Below are 19,535 nucleotides of genomic sequence, written 5' to 3' on the forward strand. Positions count from 1 at the left end.
CATTTTCAACATACGCCCTGCAGACTAACTGCATTTCTGAATCAGCCTCTATCACAATGAAACAATCATCTCTTGAAACATCAACATATGTGAGTAAATTCAGTTTGACGTTATATAAATATGATTTTTGACATATATGTTAATTTGTATCCAGTGGTGCAAGTAGGATTTTTTTCTTAGTGGTACTGATGGTAAAATGGGCATGGTCACGTGTCATGAGGGGGCGTGGTCACATGAAACTATTGGGGCACAATAAAACCACACAGCAGGTACTTTGTTAAAGATGCACACAGCATGTCCATGTTCGGTGTAACTATTTTTTCTTTTACACCACTTACTGTATGGTGTTTTTATTTTTGAGGAAACAGAAATGGGCATAGCACAGGAACTACTCTGCTACACTTGCACTTGGGCCATAAAGTCCTGAAGTCTGCATTGTTGGGTTTTCTTATTTACTTTAAGGGAAAAGGATTTTAAACTGAGCCATTGTAGGGCCTTCTATGGAATGTCACTGCGTCATAGTTGTCTGATGTCCTTTTCAGAGCAGCAGCATCTGATTTCTAACTGAGCCCTTGCATCCGTCTAACAGCAGGATCAAACAGGGCCATCCGCAGAGTCACAGCATTGTACTGAGACTAGTGTCACCAACATCCCAGCAGGGTGATAAAACCCCACTGGCAGGATATGTGAAGCTGCCACTTATTAAGACTGGTCTCACCCAGCAGGGGGACACACTGCTGCTGGCATGATGTTAGGAGCTGCCAATTTAGAATATAAAAGGTTTATGCACAACATCTCAATATAGAATCATGTTACCATTATTTTATATCTAGACTTGCAATGAAACCATCCATACTATGACAACCATCTACTCCAAACTATCAGACCTGTGGGGTCTCATAACTGCTACTAACACACTTTTATTAAGATATAAAATATTAACGGGCCTATTTATCACCATCCACATCCTTGGATGCGGATGTCATGTGATAAAATCGCCCAATCTTGCACTGCGATAATTGAGTACATTGCAGGGATGTATCAATTATCGCATAAAGTCAAGCCAAGTCCCTGCGATGACACTCTACAGCATCATCGGAGTATTTTTGTCCTGCTGTGCATGCGCCACCCGGTTGACCGCCCCCCATCTCGACTAACCCAGCGCTGCGGACCCCCCCCCAGCAGGATAATATACTTACCAGTCCAGGGAGCCGGTCCGCGCTGCTCCTGCTGGGCTGCCGGATCCTGGGTGTTGCAATGAGCCCCAATGCTGTAAAGTGCGCTGCCGCTTTGCCGTGTCACTTTACTGCACCAGGGTCGCAGCGCAGTACATGGGGGACCCAGCACCTGCCAGCGCTCACCGGAGCAGCGGACACAAGCTGCCTGGGCAGGTGAGTATGTTTTTTTTTTTTGTTCCTTTTTTTATTTCTTTTTCCAACTGATCAGCTGTGATGTGGCTTACTAAAGAAAAGTGAATTAAAGGGTTTGGAGCAGTTTTTTATTAAAACCGCTCCAAATGCCCTTTAATACATACATGTGATACTAAAACAATGTTAATAAATAGGCCTATATATGGCTGCAGAGTTTCTTTGCTGGAATGAATTTGCATTTCAGAACTCAAGAAATGGTCACATGATCTTTAAGTGTGATCTTTGCCAATGGTATAGAAGAGAGGAATTCTCTGACATTTGACTGTGACCAGTAGCGGATCTTGCCACGGGCAAGCAGGACTTTTGCCCGGGGCGCCGCCTTCCGGAGGGCGCCAGCGCCATCCGGAGGGCGCCGCACCATGGCAAGATCCATTGCTGCTGTGGTGCCCCCCGCTGCCGCGGCCCGCTGTCCGTTGTGAAGGGAAACTAGACGCTACGCGTCTAATTTCCCTTCCTGGAGAGGACCTTCACTGTAATGATGTGCGGTGCACGTTGACGTCATCGCGCACCGCACAGCAAAGGTCCTCTCCACGAAGGGAACGCTTAGCGTCTAGTTTACCTTCGTGGAGAGGACCTTTGCTGTGTGGTGCGCGATGACGTCATCGTGTACCGCACATCCTACAACAGTACAGGGGGCGTAACTGACCACGCCCCCTGTATAAAGCCACGCCCCCTAATGCCGCCCGGGGCGCCAGAAGCCCCGGAACCGGCCCTGACTGTGACAACCATTGTAGTAACATGACAATTAGCTGTAAACCATTACAAGAGGGCTTGAAAAAAAAGAAGTGACAAGAAAATAAAGGAAACTACCTTTTATGAAAAATTACCATAACCCCCCCAAAAATTATATTTTTTTCATGAAACTACTGATTTAACTTCAAAACAGTGCTGCAAGTTCCTTGGACACTTGAGGCCTGATTCTGAGTCGGAAGCAGCAGCATCTGTGACTTTTGGCTTTATGCAAATACCACTACAAAGTCCTTCCCTGGTGTCCGAATATGCAAGGACTGCTACGCCCACTGTCTGCGCCCGCAGGTACTGAAACGCCAGTTTGTACATCTTTAGACTTAATTGCGTCTATATTCATGCGTCTTTAGAAAAATCTGCTTAAATACATGAACATCTGCATTGAAGGCGGCTCTGAATCAGGCCCATGGTCTTCTAATTGCTAAATGAAGGGGGACTTGGCAATAAAAAAAGATACAGTTGAATTTTTACTAATTTTAAGGCATTTTAGAAAATTTTTGTATATACTTTGATACATTTTTCAATCGCTCGTTCTCATTTTCTGATGGCTAAATCCAGCTTATCCTCTTACACATAGTGCACGTTTATTCTTTTCATAGAAATCATAGATACCATAATAATAAAAGCTTAGAAGGATAAATTACCAGTGTTTTCTTATGGCTTCACTGTATCTCATAACATGCAGACTAATATGCTGGTTTCAATGGAAAGTACTGCGCCCTGAGCCTCTGTAATCTCACATTGTGTCACACAGTCAGGTATGAATACAGACAGCTGTAATATGATTACGTGTTGATCTATACTTTGTAAAGCAGCAACAACACTAATCTAGAAACAGGGAACAGTTATTCAGGATGTAACCTGAACTGATCTAGATAATAAGATTTTACTTACCGATAAATCTATTTCTCGTAGTCCGTAGTGGATGCTGGGGACTCCGTCAGGACCATGGGGATATAGCGGCTCCGCAGGAGACAGGGCACAAAAGTAAAAGCTTTAGGATCAGGTGGTGTGCACTGGCTCCTCCCCCCATGACCCTCCTCCAAGCCTCAGTTAGGATACTGTGCCCGGACGAGCGTACACAATAAGGAAGGATTTTGAATCCCGGGTAAGACTCATACCAGCCACACCAATCACACTGTACAACCTGTGATCTGAACCCAGTTAACAGCATGATAACAGCGGAGCCTCTGAAAAGATGGCTCACAACAATAATAACCCGATTTTTGTACCAATAACTATGTACAAGTATTGCAGACAATCCGCACTTGGGATGGGCGCCCAGCATCCACTACGGACTACGAGAAATAGATTTATCGGTAAGTAAAATCTTATTTTCTCTAACGTCCTAGTGGATGCTGGGGACTCCGTCAGGACCATGGGGATTATACCAAAGCTCCCAAACGGGCGGGAGAGTGCGGATGACTCTGCAGCACCGAATGAGAGAACTCCAGGTCCTCTTTAGCCAGGGTATCAAATTTGTAGAATTTTACAAACGTGTTCTCCCCCCGACCACGTAGCTGCTCGGCAGAGTTGTAATGCCGAGACCCCTCGGGCAGCCGCCCAGGATGAGCCCACCTTCCTTGTGGAATGGGCATTTACATATTTTGGCTGTGGCAGGCCTGCCACAGAATGTGCAAGCTGAATTGTACTACACATCCAACTAGCAATCGTCTGCTTAGAAGCAAGAGCACCCAGTTTGTTGGGTGCATACAGGATAACAGCAAGTCAGTTTTCCTGACTCCAGCCGTCCTGGAAACCGATATTTCCAGGGCCCTGACAACATCTAGCAACTTGGAGTCCTCCAAGTCCCTAGTAGCCGCAGGTACCACAATAAGCTGGTTCAGGTGAAACGCTGACACCACCTTAGGGAGAAACTGGGGACGAGTCCGCAGCTCTGCCCTGTCCGAATGGACAATCAGATATGGGCTTTTGTGAGACAAAGCCGCCAATTCTGACACACGCCTGGCCGAGGCCATGGCCAACATCATGGTCACTTTCCATGTGAGATATTTCAAATCCACAGATTTGAGCGGTTTAAACCAATGTGATTTGAGGAATCCCAGAACTACGTTGAGATCCCACAGTGCCACTGGAGGCACAAAAGGGGGTTGTATATGCAGTACTCCCTTGACAAACTTCTGGACTTCAGGAACTGAAGCCAATTCTTTCTGGAAGAAAATCGACAGGGCCGAAATTTGAACCTTAATGGACCCCAATTTGAGGCCCATAGACACTCCCGTTTGCAGGAAATGCAGGAATCGACCGAGTTGAAATTTCTTCGTGGGGCCTTCCTGGCCTCACACCACGCAACATATTTTCGCCACATGTGGTGATAATGTTGTGCGGTCACCTCCTTCCTGGCTTTGACCAGGGTAGGAATGACCTCTTCCGGAATGCCTTTTTCCCTTAGGATCCGGCGTTCAACCGCCATGCCGTCAAACGCAGCCGCGGTAAGTCTTGGAACAGACATGGTACGTGCTGAAGCAAGTCCCTTCTTAGCGGCAGAGGTCATGAGTCCTCTGTGAGTATCTCTTGAAGTTCCGGGTACCAAGTCCTTCTTGGCCAATCCGGAGCCACGAGTATAGTTCTTACTCCTCTACGTCTTATAATTCTCAATACCTTGGGTATGAGAAGCAGAGGAGGAAACACATACACCGACTGGTACGCCCACGGTGTTACCAGAACGTCCACAGCTATTGCCTGAAAGTCTCTTGACCTGGCGCAATACCTGTCCAGTTTTTTGTTCAGGCGGGACGCCATCATGTACACCTTTGGTCTTTCCCAACGGTTCACAATCATGTGGAAAACTTCCCGATGAGTCCCCACTCTCCCGGGTGGAGGTCGTGCCTGCTGAGGAAGTCTGCTTCCCAGTTGTCCACTCCCGGAATGAACACTGCTGACAGTGCTATCACATGATTTTCCGCCCAGCGAAAAATCCTTGCAGTTTTTGCCATTGCCCTCCTGCTTCTTGTGCCGCCCTGTCTGTTTACGTGGGCGACTGCCGTGATGTTGTCCCACTGGATCAATACCGGCTGACCTTGAAGCAGAGGTCTTGCTAAGCTTAGAGCATTATAAATTGCCCTTAGCTCCAGTATATTTATGTGGAGAAAAGTCTCCAGACTTGATCACACTCCCTGGAAATTTTTTTCCCTGTGTGACTGCTCCCCAGCCTCTCAGGCTGGCCTCCGTGGTCACCAGCATCCAATCCTGAATGCCGAATCTGCGGCCCTCTAGAAGATGAGCACTCTGTAACCACCACAGGAGAGACACCCTTGTCCTTGGAGATAGGGTTATCCGCTGATGCATCTGAAGATGCGATCCGGACCATTTGTCCAGCAGAACCCACTGAAAGTTCTTGCGTGGAATCTGCCGAATGGAATCGCTTCGTAATAAGCCACCATTTTTCCCAGGACTCTTGTGCAATGATGCACTGACACTTTTCCTGGTTTTAGGAGGTTCCTGACTAGCTCGGATAACTCCCTGGCTTTCTCCTCCGGGAGAAACACCTTTTTCTGGACTGTGTCCAGAATCATCCCTAGGAACAGCAGACGTGTCGTCGGAAACAACTGCGGTTTTGGAATATTTAGAATCCACCCGTGCTGTCTTAGAACTACTTGAGATAGTGCTACTCCGACCTCCAACTGTTCTCTGGACCTTGCTCTTATCAGGAGGTCGTCCATTTTCTTCGAAGAAGAATCATCATTTCGGGCATTACCTTGGTAAAGACCCGGAGTGCCGTGGACAATCCAAACGGCAGCGTCTGAAACTGATAGTGACAGTTCTGTACCACGAACCTGAGATACCCTTGGTGAGAAGGGCAAATTGGGACATGGAGGTAAGCATCCCTGATGTCCCGGGACACCATATAGTCCCCTTCTTCCTGGTTCGCTATCACTGCTCTGAGTGACTCCATCTTGATTTGAACCTTTGTAAGTGTTCAAATATTTCAGATTTAGAATAGGTCTCACCGAGCCTTCTGGTTTCAGTACCACAATATAGTGTGGAATAATACCCCTTTCCTTGTTGTAGGAGGGGTACTTTGATTATCACCTGCTGGGAATACAGCTTGTGAATTGTTTCCAATGCTGCCTCCCTGTCGGAGGGAGACGTTGGTAAAGCAGACTTCAGGAACCTGCGAGGGGAAACGTCTCGACTTTCCAATCTGTACCCCTGGGATACTACTTAAAGGATCCAGGGGTCCTGTACGGCTCCAGCGTCATGCTGAGAACTTGGCAGAAGCGGTGGAAGGCTTCTGTTCCTGGGAATGGGCTGCCTGCTGCAGTCTTCTTCCCTTTCCTCTATCCCTGGGCAGATATGCTTATGGGGACGAAAGGACTGAGGCTGAAAAGACGGTGTCTTTTTCTGCATAGATGTGACTTAGGGTAAAAACGGTGGATTTCCCAGCAGTTGCCGTGGCCACCAGGTCCGATGGACCGACCCCAAATAACTCCTCCCCTTTATACGGCAATACATCTTTTTGCCGTTTGGAATCTGCATCACCTGACCACTGTCGTGTCCATAAACATCTTTTGGCAGATATGGACATCGCACTTACTCTTGATGCCAGAGTGCAAATATCCCTCTGTGCATCTCGCATATATAGAAATGCATTCTTTAAATGCTCTATAGTAAATAAAATACTGTCCCTGTCAAGGGTATCAATATTTTCAGTCAGGGAATCCGACCAAGCCACCCCCGCGCTGCACATCCAGGCTGAGGCGATCGCTGGTCGCAGTATAACACCAGTATGTGTGTATATACTTTTTAGGATATTTTCCAGCCTCCTATCAGCTGGCTCCTTGAGGGCGGCCGTATCTGGAGACGGTACCGCCACTTGTTTTGATAAGCGTGTGAGCGCCTTATCCACCCTAAGGGGTGTTTCCCAACGCACCCTAACTTCTGGCGGGAAAGGGTATACCGCCAATAATTTTCTATCGGGGGAACCCCGCGCCTCATCACACACTTCATTTAATTTATCTGATTCAGGAAAAACTATAGGTAGTTTTTCCACACCCCACATAATACCCTTTTTTGTGGTACTTGTAGTATCAGAAATATGTAACACCTCCTTCATTGCCCTTAACAAGTAACGTGTGGCCCTAAAGGAAAATACGTTTGTTTCTTCACCGTCGACACTGGAGTCAGTGTCCGTGTCTGTGTGTGTGTCGACCGACTGAGGTAAAATGGGCATTATAACATCCCTGACGGTGTTTTAGACGCCTGGACAGATACTAATATGTTTGCCGGCCGTCTCATGTCGTCAACCGACTTGCAGCGTGTTGACATTATCACGTAATTCCTTAAATAAGCCATCTATTCCGGTGTCGACTCCCTAGAGAGTGACATCACCATTACAGGCAATTTGCTCCGCCTCCCAACATCGTCCTCATACATGTCGACACACACGTACCGACACACAGCACACACACAGGGAATGCTCTGATAGAGGACAGGACCCACTAGCCCTTTGGGGAGACAGAGGGAGAGTTTGCCAGCACACACCAAAAACGCTATATACAGGGACAACCTTTATATAAGTGCTTTTCCCTTATAGCATTTTAATATATGTAGTCATATCGCCAAATCAGTGCCCCCCCTCTCTGTTTTAACCCTGTTTCTGTAGTGCAGTGCAGGGGAGAGCCTGGGAGCCTTCCCACCAGCATTTCTGTGAGGGAAAATGGCGCTGTGTGCTGAGGAGAATAGGCCCCGCCCCCTTTTCGGCGGGCTTCTTCTCCCGTTTTTCTGAGACCTGGCAGGGGTTAAATACATCCATATAGCCCCCAGGGGCTATATGTGATGTATTTTTAGCCAGAATAAGGTACTATCATTGCTGCCCAGGGCGCCCCCCCCAGCACCCTGCACCCTCAGTGACCGCTGTTATGAAGTGTGCTGACAACAATGGCGCACAGCTGCAGTGCTGTGCGCTACCTTATGAAGACTGAAAAGTCTTCTGCCGCCGGTTTCTGGACCTCTTCATTTTTCGGCATCTGCAAGGGGGTCGGCGGCGCGGCTCCGGGACGAACCCCAGGGTGAGACCTGTGTTCCGACTCCCTCTGGAGCTAATGGTGTCCAGTAGCCTAAGAAGCCAATCCATCCTGCACGCAGGTGAGTTCACTTCTCTCCCCTAAGTCCCTCGATGCAGTGAGCCTGTTGCCAGCAGGACTCACTGAAAATAAAAAACCTAACAAAACTTTTACTCTAAGCAGCTCTTTAGGAGAGCCACCTAGATTGCACCCTTCTCGGCCGGGCACAAAAATCTAACTGAGGCTTGGAGGAGGGTCATGGGGGGAGGAGCCAGTGCACACCACCTGATCCTAAAGCTTTTACTTTTGTGCCCTGTCTCCTGCGGAGCCGCTATATCCCCATGGTCCTGACGGAGTCCCCAGCATCCACTAGGACGTTAGAGAAATAGGGGGTTACTCAGAGATGGAAGCAGATCTAGCTTCCCGACGCAATATCTGCGTCCATCTTCTCACATGCTGGGGGCCGTCCAGCACAGGGCAAGGCCGCCCAGCATGTGTGTGGTGTCGCCTCACGATGCCTCCACAATTAGATTGCAGATGCATCGATTAGAGCTTAACCTCTGCCTGCCCAGCCTGGCTGCGCTGGCAGGCGGTCTCTCACCATTTTCTCCATCGGAGCGGCTGTGTGTGATGTCATACAGTCACCCTAAAAATGCTCCTGACACCCCCCATTCAGATGCGCCCCCCCCCCCCCCCCCCCCCACACACACACTGTCAATCATCTTGTGGCAGTATCCTTCCAGGATGCGGCAGCAAGGAGAAGGGTCAGAAGGATGCAGCTGGTGCGTCCAGACGCGCGGAAGCGTCCATCTCTGAATCGGCCCCTAAAAGTTAATAACCTCAAAAGTTATCTCATTTAAAAACATCTTAACTAATACTTTTACATCGCCAAAATAACCCGGTATATTGTCGGGTTGACCTGGGTCGAGCTGCAGTGTGAAAGGGGTATGTTACAATGTCCCAGGTCTACTGACCGGGTATTTTAACCCGGGAATAAAGCAGAGTTATTCCTGGGTAGAAGTGCAGTGTGAACGGGTTGCCAGGTCTTTGCGACCCGGGACTCATTCATACTATTGGGAGAGAGATGATGAATCTCCATGAATAAGGCTGGGAAGAGCGGCAGCTTTGGTGCAGGGGAAAGGCAACTTACATTTGGATGTCTGTGGCGCTGTGCTGTTTCACTACTTGACTCTGCGCTGAGACACAAGTGGCTGGCCAGGACTTAACTGGCTATGATGCAGGAGGAGAGGTGGAGTCAAGCCCCGTATCCCTCCACTTCCGCACCGTAGAATACAATGGGGCCACCCTCCTGAGGTTGTGATCTGGAGTTTCCTGGTTCTGGAGTAGGAGTCCGGCAAAGTCACAGGGGATGGTCGTGGTGTCAGATGCAATCAAGTTCTGTAGAGTTTATTTAGTCAGGGTTTGTTATGGGTGATGGACAGGATGGAAAGCAGGTTTATTTAATCAGTCTATGCAGGCATCCCTCCATCCCACAGTGCAGCTTGGTCACCTCTTTTCTAACCGTTGCTCCCAACTGCCGCTTTACATTCTGGACAGCGCAGGATGGATGAGAGTGGCAACATCTGTATATGGGGGCTGCTAAAATGCCAACTTTAGCAAGTTCTTGGACCCAGTGGCTAACAACATCTTCAGATGGCATTTGATTTGTAGCCTATGGGTTCAATTTTGCAAAAGTAAAAGAAAAGATCCCTCGCCAGCGATGGCCACTTGTACATGTGCTGGAGTGTGGCGGGGTCCCAAGCCCAGAAGTAAAGTGTTTGCATTATCGATCACTTTACTTCTAACACATCCAATGGGTGATATTCACTTCTTTTCACTCCCTTCCACACCTGTTCTGTTTCTGCTGACGGGCGTGATATGATCATTTCAGCTCGCCATCCCCGGGGTAGCGAGGCGCCCAACATTTTCCGCAGCTAAACCTTATTACTATGGGCGTGATATGTGCGATAACGGGGATAACTTTAGAAAGGAGATTGGGCGTGATATATCATTTGAATACCGCTCAATGGGCCTAATTCAGATCTGATCGTAGCAGCAAATTTGTTAGCAAATGGGCAAAACCATGTGCACTGCAGGGGGGGCAGATATAACATGTGCAGAGAGAGTTAGATTTGGGTGTGGTGTGTTCAAACTGAAATCTAAAGTGCAGTGTAAAAATAAAGCAGCCATTATTTACCCTGCACAGAAACAATATAACCCACCCAAATCTAACTCTTTGCACATGTTATATCTGCCCCCCCTCCCCCTGCAGTGCACATGGTTTTGCCCATTTGCTAACAAATTTGCTGCTGCGATCAGATCTGAATTAGGCCCAATGTGTTTAATGGTAAATCTTGGTGATCCTTCATTTCTTATCGCAATGATAATCAACTATAAGAAATTATAATCATTGGCACCAAGTCCCAATAGTTAATAAAGATTCCCATGAATAGTCTTGTGTGTTAACCATAATTAAGTAAGCAGGCCACTGCTGTACTGGTCAATGTTTAATTTTGATAATGGTGTGAGAATTGGGGGAAATTGTGCCAATGATTTGTGTCATAGCGCCCCCTAACCACAGCTCAATGCCACGATTGTCCCATTGAGCCGAGTGCCTGACCGTGAAGTTGCGACTCACAGTATATAGAGCCATTAATCCCTTGGAACGACAACTTCACTAAGGTAAATATGTGAGATTTTCCAGGTGAGCAGGCAAGTATGTAGTAAGGAAGGAGAACTCCTTGTGATCTATACCGAAACAACACAACATTGAGGCATGGCAACAAAAGGCCTTATTCAGGTTCATTAGCAAACCAAAAAAAGCATACTAATGGGCAAAACCATGCTGCACTGCAGGTGGGGCAGATGTAACATGTGCAGAGAGAGTTAGATTTGGGTGTGGTGTGTCCAAACTGAAATCTAAATTTCAGTGTAAAAATAAAGCAGCCAGTATTTACCTTGCACAGAATCAATATGACCCACCCAAATCTAACTCTCTCTGCAAATGTTAAATTTGCCCCACCTGCAGTGCAACATGGCTTTGCCCAGTAGTGTGCTTTTTTGGTTTACTAACAAACCTGAATAAGGCCCTAACTAAGTACTCGAGCAATGTTCAACTACAGGCTATGGATGATATCTGTATTATGTCATTAGTATAATTAATATGTCAGTCCACTACATAGTGCAGAACCGGATAAAGGGGGTGGCTCCGGGGGTTTAAAAAAAGCCGCCGCCACCCGCCACAGTGCTGGTGCACTCCCGGCTCCCAGCTGCACTGCTAAAAGCCGGCGCCACACGCAGTGCAGCTAAGCGACATCTGTTCGACAGATGTCCCGGCTACCGGCTGCCTGTCCCAGCCCCCGGCTTACCACTGTCAAACACAGGTGGCGTCCAATAGTCTATGAAGCAGCAGCCTGCGACTCAGTCATTAGCTGCGCTCGCAGGCTGCATGAAACAAGGAGGAAGGAGGGATCCCTGGTGGCTTATGGAGCTAGCGCCCAGCCTCCAGCCTGCCAGCAGAGTAAAAAAAAAAAAAAAAGTAAAGTTGGCTATACTTAAAGTTTATGTTTTAGGTTCTGGGTTATTGTACAGTATATATATATATATATATATATATATATGAAAAAAGGATAGTATAGCGCCACTTGTGAGGTTAAATCTCAGTAAAAGACTGTATGAATATATTAGAAATTTCTGTTATCAAAGCTTTAAGCCCACGTAACCTTTCAAAATGGTGTCTGCCTACCCCTAAAAATACAAAACTGGTATGGTAATGTTAAAAGGTATAAAACTGGGGGGATAGGGGTACTGGCGACGAGTGTGGCTAAAAACTATGTTTTAAAAGCTTAAAATTAGAAGCCAAAAAAAATCTAAAATTTATAAAAATATTTTTAATGTATATGAGAGTAAAAACAGTTTCCAAGAATGGTTTTAAAAAACAAGAATAAAAAACTTTTGTCCATAAATGAAAAATGTATAAAATGAAAAATATAAATACACTTAAGGATAGGAATTCAAAACTTAGCTTGTAAATAGTGGGTGGTCAGTATAAGCCCAACGCGTTTCGTCTCAACAGACTTCTTCAAGGGGTCTGTTAAGACGAAACGCGTTGGGCTTATACTGACCACCCACTATTTACAAGCTAAGTTTTGAATTCCTATCCTTTTAAGTGTATTTATATTTTTCATTTTATACATTTTTCATTTATGGACAAAAGTTTTTTATTCTTGTTTTTTAAAACCATTCTTGGAAACTGTTTTTACTCTCATATATATTAAAAATATTTTTATAAATTTTAGAATTTTTTTGGCTTCTAATTTTAAGCTTTTAAAACATAGTTTTTAGCCACACTCGTCGCCAGTACCCCTATCCCCCCAGTTTTTTATATATATATATATATATTATATATATATATATATATATATATATATATATATATATATATATATATATATATATATAAAGAACAGAAAGTCCCGGCACTCCTCTTTACAAAATTAGGCGCTGTGGTGCCCTCCCAGAGGTGTTGCTCCTCAGTGTATAAGATGAAAAATAAGGGCGGCACTCACGCAGGCTTTTGCTAGTGTAAATAAGTCAGTTTAATGATCCGACATGTTTCGGGGACTAGCCCCGTCCTCAGGGCCTTAACGGTTAAGGCCCTGAGGACGGGGCTAGTCCCCGAAACATGTCGGATCATTAAACTGACTTATTTACACTAGCAAAAGCCTGCGTGAGTGCCGCCCTTATTTTTCATCTTATATATATATATATAAAATAAGAATTTACTCACCGGTAATTCTATTTCTCGTAGTCCGTAGTGGATGCTGGGAACTCCGTAAGGACCATGGGGAATAGACGGGCTCCGCAGGAGACTGGGCACTCTAAAAGAAAGATTAGGTACTATCTGGTGTGCACTGGCTCCTCCCTCTATGCCCCTCCTCCAGACCTCAGTTAAGGAAACTGTGCCCGGAAGAGCTGACACAACAAGGAAAGGATTTGGAATCCAGGGTAAGACTCATACCAGCCACACCAATCACACTGTACAACTTGTGATAACCATACCCAGTTAACAGTATGAACAACAACTGAGCCTCAGTAACAGATGGCTCATAACAATAACCCTTTAGTTAAGCAATAACTATATACATGTATTGCAGAGAGTCCGCACTTGGGACGGGCGCCCAGCATCCACTACGGACTACGAGAAATAGAATTACCGGTGAGTAAATTCTTATTTTCTCTGACGTCCTAGTGGATGCTGGGAACTCCGTAAGGACCATGGGGATTATACCAAAGCTCCCAAACGGGCAGGAGAGTGCGGATGACTCTGCAGCACCGAATGAGCAAAGGCAAGGTCCTTCTCAGCCAGGGTATCAAACTTGTAGAACTTAGCAAATGTGTTTGAACCCGACCAAGTAGCAGCTCGGCAAAGCTGTAAAGCCGAGACCCCTCGGGCAGCCGCCCAAGAAGAGCCCACCTTCCTTGTGGAATGGGCTTTTACTGATTTAGGATGCGGTAACCCTGCCGCAGAATGAGCTTGCTGAATCGTGTTACAGATCCAGCGCGCAATAGTTTGCTTTGAAGCCGGAGCACCCAGTTTGTTGGGTGCCTGCAGGATAAACAGCGAGTCAGTTTTCCTGACTCCAGCAGTCCTGGCTACATAGATTTTCAAAGCCCTGACTACATCAAGTAACCTGGAGTCCTCCAAGTCCCGAGTAGCCGCAGGCACCACAATAGGCTGGTTCAAATGAAACGCTGATACCACCTTAGGGAGAAATTAGGGACGAGTCCTCAACTCTGCCCTGTCCATATGAAAGATCAGATAAGGGCTTTTACATGACAAAGCCGCCAATTCTAAAACACGCCTAGCTGAAGCTAAGGCCAACAGCATGACCACCTTCCATGTGAGATACTTTAGCTCCACGGTCTTAAGTGGCTCAAACCAGTGTGATTTCAGGAAATCCAACACAACGTTAAGATCCCAAGGTGCCACTGGAGGCACAAAAGGGGGCTGAATATGCAGCACTCCCTTAACAAACGTCTGAACTTCAGGCAGTGAAGCCAGTTCTTTTTGAAAGAAAGTAGATAGGTCCGAAATCTGGACCTTTATGGACCCCAATTTTAGGCCCATAGTCACCCCTGACTGTAGGAAGCTGGAATTCCTCTGTTGGGGCCTTCCTGGCCTCACACCAAGCAACATATTTCCGCCATATGCGGTGATAATGCTTTGCTGTCACATCCTTCCTAGCTTTTATCAGCGTAGGAATCACTTCATCCGGAATGCCCTTTTCCGTTAGGATCCGGCGTTCAACCGCCATGCCGTCAAACGCAGCCGCGGTAAGTCTTAGAACAGACAGGGCCCCTGCTGTAACAGGTCCTGTCTGAGAGGCAGAGGCCATGGGTCCTCTGAGATCATTTCTTGTAGTTCTGGGTACCAAGTTCTTCTTGGCCAATCTGGAATGATGAGTATAGTTCTTACTCCTCTCTTTCTTACTATCCTCAGTACCTTGGGTATGAGAGGAAGAGGAGGGAACACATAAACCGACTGGTACACCCACGGTGTCACTAGTGCGTCCACAGCTATCGCCTGAGGGTCCCGTGACCTGGCGCAATATTTTTTTAGCTTTTTGTTGAGGCGGGACGCCATCATGTCCACCTGTGGCAGTTCCCAACGATTTACAATCTGTGTGAAGACTTCTTGATGAAGTCCCCACTCTCCCGGGTGGAGGTTGTGCCTGCTGAGGAAGTCTGCTTCCCAGTTGTCCACTCCCGGAATGAACACTGCTGACAGTGCTAGCACGTGATTCTCCGCCCATCGAAGAATCCTTGTGGCTTCTGCCATTGCCATCCTACTTCTTGTGCCGCCCTGGCGGTTTACATGGGCGACCGCCGTGATGTTGTCTGACTGAATCAGTACTGATTGGTTTTGAAGCAGGGGCTCTGCTTGACTCAGGGCGTTGTAGATGGCCCTTAGTTCCAATATATTTATGTGTAGAGAAGTCTCCAGACTTGACCACTGTCCTTGGAAGTTTCTTCCCTGAGTGACTGCCCCCCATCCTCGGAGGCTTGCATCCGTGGTCACCAGGACCCAGTCCTGTATGCCGAACCTGCGTCCCTCGAGAAGATGAGCACTCTGCAGCCACCACAGCAGAGACACCCTGGCCCTTGGGGACAGGGTGATAAACCGATGCATCTGAAGATGCGATCCGGACCATTTGTCCAACAGATCCCACTGAAAGATCCTTGCATGGAACCTGCCGAAGGGAATTGCTTCGTAAGAAGCCACCATCTTTCCCAGGACTCGCGTGCAGTGATGCACCGACACCTGTTTTGGTTTCAGGAGGTCCCTGACCAGAGATGACAATTCCTGGGCCTTCTGCTCCGGGAGAAACACCTTCTTCTGTTCTGTGTCCAGAATCAGTCCCAGGAAAAGCAGACGCGTCGTAGGAATCAACTGCGACTTTGGGATATTCAGAATCCAGCCGTGCCGTTGCAACACTTCCTGAGAGAGTGCTACGCTGAGCAACAACTGCTCTTTGGACCTCGCCTTTATGAGGAGATCGTCCAAGTACGGGATAATTATAACTCCCTTTCTTCGAAGGAGTATCATCATTTCGGCCATTACCTTGGTAAATATTCTCGGAGCCGTGGAGAGACCAAACGGCAACATCTGGAATTGGTAATGACAGTTCTTTACCACAAACCTGAGGTACTCCTGGTGAGGTGGGTAAATGGGGACATGCAAGTAAGCATCCTTGATGTCCAGCGACACCATAAAATCCCCCTCTTCCAGGCTTGCAATAACCGCCCGGAGCGATTCCATTTTGAACTTGAACTTCTTTATATAAGTGTTCAAGGATTTTAAATTTAGAATGGGTCTCACCGAACCGTCCGGTTTCGGTACCACAAACATTGTGGAATAGTAACCCCTTCCCTGTTGAAGGAGGGGGACCTTGATTATCACCTGCTGGAGGTACAGCTTGTGAATTGCCGCCAGTACTATCTCCCTTTCCCTGGGAGGAGCTGGCAAGACTGATTTGAGGTAACGGCGAGGGGGAGTCGCCTCGAACTCCAGCTTGTATCCCTGAGATACAATTTGTACAGCCCAGAGATCCACTTGTGAGCGAACCCACTGGTTGCTGAAGTTTCGGAGACGCGCCCCCACCGCACCTGGCTCCGCCAGTGGAGCCCCAACGTCATGCGGTGGACTTAGTGGAAGCAGGGGAGGATTTTTGTTCCTGGGAACTGGCTGCCTGGTGCAGCTTCTTTCCTCTACCCCTGCCTCTGGCCAGAAAGGATGGGCCTCTGACCCGCTTGCCTTTCTGAGGCCGAGAGGACTGCATTTGATAATACGGTGCTTTCTTAGACTGTAAGGGAACCTGAGGTAAAAAAGTCGACTTCCCAGCTGTTGCTGTGGATACGAGGTCCGAGAGACCGTCCCCAAACAATTCCTCACCCTTATAAGGCAAAACCTCCATGTGTTTTTTAGAATCAGCATCACCTGTCCACTGCCGAGTCCATAATACTCTCCTGGCAGAAACGGACATTGCATTAATTCTAGATGCCAGAAGGCAAATGTCCCTCTGGGCATCCCGCATATATAAGACGACGTCTTTTATATGTTCCATGGTTAGCAAAATAGTATCCCTGTCGAGGGAATCAATGTTGTCTGACAGGGTATCAGTCCATGCTGCTGCCGGACTACACATCCAGGCTGAAGCAATAGCAGGTCTCAGTAGAGTACCAGAATGTGTATACACAGACTTCAGGATAGCTTCCTGATTTCTATCCGCAGGCTCCTTTAGGGCGGCCGTATCCTGAGACGGCAGTGCCACCCTTTTAGATAAGCGTGTGAGCGCCTTGTCCACCCTAGGGGATGTTTCCCAACGTAACCTATCCGTTGGCGGGAAAGGGTACGCCATCAGTAACCTCTTAGAAATCACTAGTTTCTTATCAGGGGAACTCCACGCTTCTTCACACAAATCATTTAATTCATCAGATGGGGGAAAAGTCACTGGCTGCTTTTTCTCCCCAAACATAATACCCCTCTTGGTGGTAACTGGGTTAACGTCAGAAATGTGCAATACATCTTTCATTGCAGTAATCATGCATCGGATGGCCTTTGTAGACTGTACATTTGTCTCATCCTCATCTACACTGGAGTCAGACTCCGTGTCGACATCTGTGTCTACCATCTGAGCCAGAGGGCGTTTATGAGCCCCTGACGGCCTCTGAGTCGCCTGGGCAGGCGCGGGCTGAGACCCCGGCTGTCCCAAGGCTGCTGCGTCATCGAACCTTTTATGTAAGGAGTTGACACTGTCGGTTAAGACCTTCCACATATCCATCCAATCAGGTGTCGGCCCCGTCGGGGGCGACACCACACTAATCTGCCCCTGCTCCGCCTCCACGTAACCCTCCTCATCAAACATGTCGACACAGCCGTACCGACACACCGCACACACACAGGGAATGCTCTGACTGAGGACAGGACCCCACAAAGTCCTTTGGGGAGACAGAGAGAGAGTATGCCAGCACACACCACAGCGCTATATAACACAGGGATGTACACTATAATAAGTGATTTTTCCCAGCTTACTTATCTTATTTGCGCCTAAATTTAAGTGCCCCCCCTCTCTTTTTTACCCTTCTTGTATCCAGATACTGCAGGGGAGAGCCTGGGGAGCTGCTTCCAGCGGAGCTGTGAAGGGAAAATGGCGCTGGTGTGCTGAGGAAGAAGGCCCCGCCCCCTCAGCGGCAGGCTTCTGTCCCGCGTTTTGTGTGACTTAATGGCGGGGGTTTGTACACATATACAGTGCCAGACTGTATTATGTGTATAATTTGTGCCAAAAGGTATTATAATTGCTGCCCAGGGCGCCCCCCCCCCCCCCCAGCGCCCCTGCACCCTACAGTGACCGGAGTGTGTGGTGTGCTGTGGGAGCAATGGCGCACAGCTGCAGTGCTGTACGCTACCTTAATGAAGACAGGAGTCTTCAGCCGCCGTTTTCGTCGTTCTCTTCTGTCTTCTGGCTCTGCAAGGGGGACGGCGGCGCGGCTCCGGGAACGGACGATCGAGGTCAGGCCCTGTGTTCGAACCCTCTGGAGCTAATGGTGTCCAGTAGCCTAAGAAGCACAAGCTAGCTGCAAGCAGGTAGGTTTGCTTTTCTCCCCTCAGTCCCACGTAGCAGTGAGTCTGTTGCCAGCAGGATCTCACTGAAAATAAAAAAACCTAACAAATACTTTCTTTTCTAGCAAGCTCAGGAGAGCCCACTAGGTGCATCCAGCTCTGGCCGGGCACAGATTCTAACTGAGGTCTGGAGGAGGGGCATAGAGGGAGGAGCCAGTGCACACCAGATAGTACCTAATCTTTCTTTTAGAGTGTCCAGTCTCCTGCGGAGCCCGTCTATTCCCCATGGTCCTTACGGAGTTCCCAGCATCCACTACGGACTACGAGAAATAGAATTACCGGTGAGTAAATTCTTATTTTATATATATATATATATATATATATAAGATGAAAAATAAGGGCGGCACTCACGCAGGCTTTTGCTAGTGTAAATAAGTCAGTTTAATGATCCGACATGTTTCGGGGACTAGCCCCGTCCTCAGGGCCTTAACGGTTAAGGCCCTGAGGACGGGGCTAGTCCCCGAAACATGTCGGATCATTAAACTGACTTATTTACACTAGCAAAAGCCTGCGTGAGTGCCGCCCTTATTTTTCATCTTATATATATATATATAAAACAAGAATTTACTCACCGGTAATTCTATTTCTCGTAGTCCGTAGTGGATGCTGGGAACTCCGTAAGGACCATGGGGAATAGACGGGCTCCGCAGGAGACAGGGCACTCTAAAAGAAAGATTAGGTACTATCTGGTGTGCACTGGCTCCTCCCTCTATGCCCCTCCTCCAGACCTCAGTTAAGGAAACTGTGCCCGGAAGAGCTGACACAACAAGGAAAGGATTTGGAATCCAGGGTAAGACTCATACCAGCCACACCAATCACACTGTACAACTTGTGATAACCATACCCAGTTAACAGTATGAACAACAACTGAGCCTCAGTAACAGATGGCTCATAACAATAACCCTTTAGTTAAGCAATAACTATATACATGTATTGCAGAGAGTCCGCACTTGGGACGGGCGCCCAGCATCCACTACGGACTACGAGAAATAGAATTACCGGTGAGTAAATTCTTATTTTCTCTGACGTCCTAGTGGATGCTGGGAACTCCGTAAGGACCATGGGGATTATACCAAAGCTCCCAAACGGGCAGGAGAGTGCGGATGACTCTGCAGCACCGAATGAGCAAAGGCAAGGTCCTTCTCAGCC

General features: G+C 47.7%; 1 protein-coding gene across 8 annotated transcripts in view; it reads right to left on the bottom strand.

Annotated features, from left to right (window-relative positions):
• Positions 1 to 19,535, bottom strand: part of SPSB4 (splA/ryanodine receptor domain and SOCS box containing 4) — a 256,317-nt gene that overhangs the window by 170,264 nt on the left and 66,518 nt on the right. Inside the window, exon 1 of one of the 8 annotated variants that reach the window (XR_010175872.1) lies at positions 9,354 to 9,791. The exons of 5 other annotated variants lie outside the window; for them this stretch is intronic. The gene's annotated coding sequence lies outside the window, so the exon portion shown is untranslated. Of the gene's footprint in view, positions 1 to 9,353; positions 9,792 to 19,535 lie in introns of those variants that run through there. 2 more of the 8 variants (XM_063915927.1, XM_063915934.1) reach the window with 2 other exon arrangements.

This window comes from Pseudophryne corroboree, chromosome 4, assembly GCF_028390025.1.
Source record: "Pseudophryne corroboree isolate aPseCor3 chromosome 4, aPseCor3.hap2, whole genome shotgun sequence".
NCBI lineage: Eukaryota > Metazoa > Chordata > Amphibia > Anura > Myobatrachidae > Pseudophryne > Pseudophryne corroboree.